At 43.6% G+C, this 6,678-nt stretch overlaps 1 long non-coding RNA gene across 1 annotated transcript in view; it reads right to left on the bottom strand.

Annotated features, from left to right (window-relative positions):
• Positions 1-2,602, bottom strand: part of LOC103281859 (waprin-Phi3) — a 10,675-nt gene extending 8,073 nt beyond the window's left edge. Inside the window, exon 1 of the long non-coding RNA XR_010005679.1 lies at positions 1,335-2,602. This is a non-coding gene — a long non-coding RNA (waprin-Phi3). The remainder of the gene's footprint in view (positions 1-1,334) is intronic.
• Positions 2,603-6,678: the final 4,076 nt, after the last annotated feature.

Below are 6,678 nucleotides of genomic sequence, written 5' to 3'. Positions count from 1 at the left end.
TTAGTTTGGGGACCCCTAATATAGACCATGTAAACATTTTGCATGAACCAAAGTAGTACTGTAACATGGGGCCTATGCCCCTCCCTTCTGGTGGGCTGATGCTTTTCTCCAGAATATTCTGAGGAGAGAAGATTGCTCAGAGTAAACAAGTTAGGTCACTGACATCACTCGTGCCAAAATAGGTGTGGTAGGTGGGGAAGACCCTCAGCCATTGGTCAATTTTAGATAAGCCAAGGTATATATTCTTTGTTTGCTACAGCCATTTGCATGGTACAGCCCATTGAAGTGGATGTGTACGGCCTTATCATAGCTGTGATAACAATAAACATTGCTTTTTGCATCTCTCATGAGACTGGGTTTCTGCCTGATTTCCCTCCTGAGCCAGGACCCTTTGAAGGTAATTGTCTTACAGAACCCCCCTCCTGAAAATTGGGGACATATTGACCTCTGGGGCTTGGTGCTCCAGATACACATTGCTGGGTCTTTCTTCTACCTTTGATTTTGCATTGAAGGCTAACTGCTAGTATTGTGTTTGCATTTGCAAGGAATAGGGATTCCCAGCTGGAGTTCTGTGCCTGGATTTTTGGGCAACTCTGGACTCATCTACACATAGCATATAATCCAGAACAAGCTTTAAACAGCAACACTCCAGTCTGGCCCTGGTGGTGGCTGGCTGCATTCTCTGCCTCATCATCCAGTCCAACCCCCAATGAAGGAAGACAGAATCCAAGCCCTCTTAGCAGATGGACATCCATTCTCTGCTTCAAACCTTCCTCCGGACTCACAGTCCCTTGATATTCCACTAGAGTTGGAATGGACCCTCAAGAGCCATCCAGTCAACCCTCCATCTATCATGCATGAACACATAGTCAATGCCCATAGTCATAGATGGTTATCCAGCCTCTGCTCGAAAACCTCCAGAGAAGAAGACTACACCAGCAAGCCTGCCCCTTCCTAGATGTGACAGCCCTCCAAATATTTATACATAGCCCTCATGCCCTCTTCTCTTGGTCTTGTCTTCTCCAAGCTCAAAAATCCTAACTCCCTCAGATGTTCTCTGGAGTACTGTGGTCATCTGTGGTAGCAACATGGGCCTGATTCATCCCTTTTCCCAGCTGGTCCATGTGGACAGCAGACTAGTTTGGACTGGAGCTGGTCATGTTGTCCTAAGAAACTCTATCACATTCCCACATTGTCTTAAAACAAAGTTAATTAGGTTGCCCTGAATTAAGTGCCAGGGATCCCTGGTGTCACCCGGACATAGAGTTCGACTTCTACTCCACTTCATTGTAAAAGGCTGCTGTAGACAAGCCCTTTTGCCCGAGATTGCTTACCTTTTGGACACCATCGCTTTGGGCTGCTGGCTGATGTTGGTTCAGGACAGAGAACCAGAAGGCCCACCAAGAGGGTCAGCTTAGAGAGTCCCATGGTGCGTCTGGAGATGGGATCCTGACCAAATGGCGAAGCCTCCCATGAGAAGTCATTTTAAGCCCTCCCCAAGGAAAGCTGGTTTGCGGGCAAACGTGGCCGGTGAAGCAACCCTGAAGGGACATCTTGCAGGACGGGTTTCAGGGAGGAAGGAAGCAGAGCAAGGGGTGGCCCCGGTGCGCAGCTGAATGCAGTCTGCTTGCAGCAAATGCTTGTGACATGACCAAAGAAACCTCAGTAGAATAGAAGATGATAGCTTTATGGCCATTGTATTATTGCACACCGAAATTATATGCTTTCCCCAGCACACATCACAAAACAACACATCCATCCCTCCACACTCCAACCACACCCACACAGGCCCCAGTGCCACATCCATGCGAACCCATGGAGTTCAATATACTCATAGCTCTTTCCTTAGGAATCATAGAATCACAGAGCTGGAAGAGACTTCATGGGCCATCCAGTCCAACCCCATTCTGCCAAGAAGCAGGAAGATGACATTCAAAGCACCCCCAACAGATGGCCATCCAGCCTCTGCTTAAAAGCCTCCAAAGAAGGAGCCTCCACTACACTGCGGGGCAGAGAGTTCCAGTGATGAACAGCCCTCACAGTGAGGAAGTTCTTCCTAATGTTCAGGTCAAATCTCCTTTCCTATAGTTTGAAGCCATTGCTCCATTGTGTCCTAGTCTCCAGGACAGCAGAAAACAAGCTTGCTCCCTCCTCCCTATGACTTCCCCTCACATCTTGATCCATGACCCTCATCATGTCTCCTCTCAGCCTTCTCTTTTGCAGGCTAAACCTGCCCAGCTCTTTAAGCCGCTCCTCATAGGGCTTGTTCTCCAAGCCCTGGATCATTTTAGTCACCCTCCTCTGGACACTTTCCAGCTTGTCAACATCTCCTTCAGTCTGTTTGTCCTTGTCTTTGTCACCCTGTCCCGCCAGCCAGATGGTAATAATTCAAAAAAAGAATATGCCGGGTGAGATGGATCCCCAAGAATTATCAGAGCTTTCTTAAGGCCGTGAGGACTATAAAGTTCTTCCAAAGTCAGGAGAAAAAGGGCAACCCATGATTTTCTGTGCAGAAGTGGTGACCCTTTGGAGCGCCTTCCTATCTGCCACTGTGCAGTTATCAAACCATGCAAAGATGAAGTAGGTTAGGACACTCTATAGAACAGCGGTAGAAAATCACCAGCAGTTTTTCATTCAGTTGGTGGTTTCTTAGGAGTCTCAAACACTACAGTTTCTGCTGGGCCCTTTTCCCCAACGCTTCCATATGAATGCTGCCCCAGGTCAGATCCTCCTTCACATGGACACCCAGGAGCTTGAAACGAGCCACCTGCTCCACTTGGTCTCCATTTATGACCAAGGACTGGATTTCTGGTCTGTTCTTCCTCTAATCCACTCTGAGCTCCTTGGTCTTGTTGATGTTCAGAACCAGATTATTGTCCCTGCACCACAAGGACAGCTGATCCACCTCATCCCGATAGCCAGACTCATCCCCTTCAGAGATAAGAAGCCCCACCATGGTTGTATCATCTGCAAATTTGATAATGATATTGCTATGATGGACGGGGATGCAATCATATGTGTATATTATAAAGCAGAGGACTCAACACACAGCCCTGTGGCATCCCAGTGTTGAGAGTGAGAGAACTGATGCGGTTTGATCACCTAATGTAATTCTCTGGGAACATCCAGACAAGAAGTCCATAATCCAGGAACAGACCAAATATGATATTCTGAGATCCATAAGTTTAGAGACCAGTCTATGTGGGAGGATGGTGTTGAACATGGAACTAAAGTCTGCAAAAGCATCCTCACACAGTTCCCTTGTGTTGTGATGGAGTCTTCAAGTAGAGATACTACTAGTTGTATTAGAAGAGGCAGGAAGACGACTCGTGAGCGAGACTCTGATGAGGAGTAACAAAGGAAGAGAATCAGGGAAATACTTATGGAACCCACTGATGATGATACCTTTGAGGGTTTTGAAGGGGATTGTGGGACTGGGAGTCAGGAGGATGGGATGTCAGACTCTGGGAGTGAAGAGATGGATTGGACTAGGGTTCAGGAGATCCGGGAGATTCTTGAGGAACCCACAAGCAGTGTACATTTGAGGGATGGCACAGAGAAGATACAGATGGGTCCTGGGGAGTTATGGGTTTGAATGGAAGGTGGTCTGGCTGGAGAGATCGTAGAAGGGCTGCAGCTGGAGGTGGGGCGTTGGGCGACTCCAGCTCTGATGAGGATTTGCAGCAACCAGCTGTGGATGGGGCGTTGGCTGGCTCAAGTTCAGAGGAGGACTTGTAGATAAAAGTAAGTTTGTTGCTAATGTAACTTTGCAATCGGCAAGGTGTTTTGTTGGGCGCTTTTCGGGATCTCTGTTTCAGAAGACGTGTTTGGAAGACTGCTTTGGGACCTGCCAGCTTGCCTCTGTCGCTTTGGCTCTTTGTGTTTACCTTGGACTGGAATTCGGTGACGCTGACTTCTCCCTGACGATTTGGACTAGAACTCGGTGACGCTGACTTCTCCCTAACGATTTGGACTGGAACTCGAAGCTTGTGACTCTCCCTAACGACGCGGACCGGATGTGGCGACTGTGACTTCTCCTTTACGACACGGTTTAGCTTTAACTACGTTTTGGGGCATTGTGTGGCCGTTGGTCACTGTGGGTAACTACTGATAGCTTTCCTGTGTTTGTTTAGCTCCAACCAGCCGGTGGAGCGAGTTTCCAGCTTTTTCAACTAAGTTTGTTTTAATCTGGATTATTTCCCAGGATAATCCAGATTATATTCTGAGTTTGGATTTTTCGAGTTCTTTTTGGACATTATCATCTTACACTGAAGAGAAAGTATTTTTGAGTCTCTTTTGGTTTTTTCTTAGGCTCCTTTGTGTTGTTTTACCCTGTATGTGTTACCCATAATGTGCACCGTACACTTTGCTTATCCACTATTGCAACCTCATTGTTTTTAACCTGATGTTTTAATTCTGCGTTGTGTTTTTTAACTTATTGTGTATATTTTTTTATTGGTTTTTGTTTTTGTCCTGATGTTTTATATTTTATCATTGTTTGTATTTTGATTTTGCTGTAAGCCGCCCCGAGTCCCCTTCGGGGGAGATGGAGGCGGGATACAAATAAACTTATTATTATTATTATTATTATTATTATTATTATTATTATTATTATTGTTTTTGCAATAAACTGATTTGTTTATATTGGCTGGTGTCTGACTCGTAACACTTGTCATTCCTGGTGGGTCAGAGCCGTGTAAAACGTGATGGCTATGGCATCCTCTGTTGATATGTTAGCTTTATATGCAAACTAATGTTTGTCCATTGTGTGTGGAAGGCAAGAATGATATGCCTGCAGACCAGTTTTTCAAGGCACTTCATGATGATGGAGGTGAGTGCCATTGGTATCATTTATTTATTTACGGTATTTATATTCCGCCATTCCATCTCACCCTGAAGGGTACTCAGGTTGGATCACAATGCACACATACATGGCAAACATTCAATGCTATATGAACATAGAGACAGAGACAAAGACAGACACGGAGAAAATTTAACATTCTCCAGCTTCCAGCTTCCTGAGGATATGCTCGATTCTGGCCACAGGGGAACAGCTGCTTCATGATCCACTGCGACACCGAGTCCTTCGATACTTCCTCAAATGCTGCTGGATGATTTTTATGGTGTCGTAAATTAGTTAAATTAGCCTCCCCACATAAGTGGTACCTAAATTTCCTACTTGATAGATGCAACTATCTTTCAGGTTGCTTAGGTCAACAACGAGCAGGGCTATTTTTTTATTTTAATGGTGGGGTGCTCACTCTGACACAGACTGGCCTCGAACTCATGACCTCTTGGTCAGAGTGATTTATTGCAGCTGGCTACTAACCAGATAAAGAAGTAGACACACAGACTGGTGGCAAAAAAGGGGACACAAGTGGAGAAAGGTTGAAGAAACCTTACTGTATTCTGTATTTCAGAGGAAGCAACTGGAAAAATTGTCTCTGAGATTTCATTGCCCAAGAAAACTCTACAAAATTCATAGGGTCTGCATAAGTCTCCAGCAGGCAACTTGTCGAATACAAAAAGCACCAGATCCCCACAATTGGCCTTGGAATCTAAATAGGGTCAGGCCTGGTGAGTACTTGGAAAGGTGATTCTTAACCAGTTCCAGGTGCCGTAGGCTGTGTTTCAGAGGAAGGAACTGGTGAAATCTACTCTTATTTCTTAACAAAGTACAAGGAAATTTTCAGCTCAACCATTTGTCAGTAGGGGACTTGAAGGGACACACACAAGTCGGTCCTTATTATCGTGAGCCGCTTTGAGTCTAGTTAAGAGAAAAAAGTGGGATTTATTTACTGTATATAGTCGAGTATAAGCCTAGTTTTTCAGCCTTTTTTTTAGGACTAAAAAATATCTCCTCGGCTTATACTCGGGTGAGGGTCCTGGTGGGCTTATATTCAGGTTGGCTTATATTCAAGTATATATGGTATATTTATTATTTTTCTCTATTATTGGTATTGTTACATTTATTATTTTACTCTATTAATTATTATTATTACATTTATTATTGTTGTTACTTTTACATTTATTTTACTCTATTTTTATTATTATTAATACATTTATTATTTTACTCTATTTATTATTACATTTATTATTTTACTGCAGTTATTATTATTATTATTACATTTATTATTTCACTCTATTATTATTAAAAGGATACATAAGCACATTTACATTGAAGAAGATGAAAATAATGATTTAATCAGAGTTGGACACTCATATCTTAAATTACAGTTTTATGTAAAGATTCAAAAACATTTGAACTACTGATGCCTCAATTAATGTAATTTTATTGGTATCTCGGCTTATACTGGAGTCAATGTTTTCCCAGTTTTTTTTGTGGTAAAATTAGGTGCCTCGGCTTATATTCGGGTTGGCTTATACTCGAGTATATACGATGTATTGTTGCTTGTTACTATTGTTGTTGTTATTACCACCACCAGGCCAATTTCACAACAATACATGGGAGTGAACGAGTCTCAAAAGTACACAGCCCAATTCTACCTTTGCTTTGCTTAGAGATCTTTTATTTCGCCTTGTTGGAGTGTTATAAACTCCTTTTAATCAGCCTATTATGGCCCTTTTTGTTATTGTTGGCAAGCAATAAAGGCACGCTGAAACACCTTCCCCGTCTCACCTGTTTTGGAGGAGAGCCAGAGGGGAGAAGTCAAGGAA

This window comes from Anolis carolinensis, chromosome 4 (assembly GCF_035594765.1).
Source record: "Anolis carolinensis isolate JA03-04 chromosome 4, rAnoCar3.1.pri, whole genome shotgun sequence".
NCBI lineage: Eukaryota > Metazoa > Chordata > Lepidosauria > Squamata > Dactyloidae > Anolis > Anolis carolinensis.
This window is presented reverse-complemented; position numbering and strand designations above follow the sequence as displayed.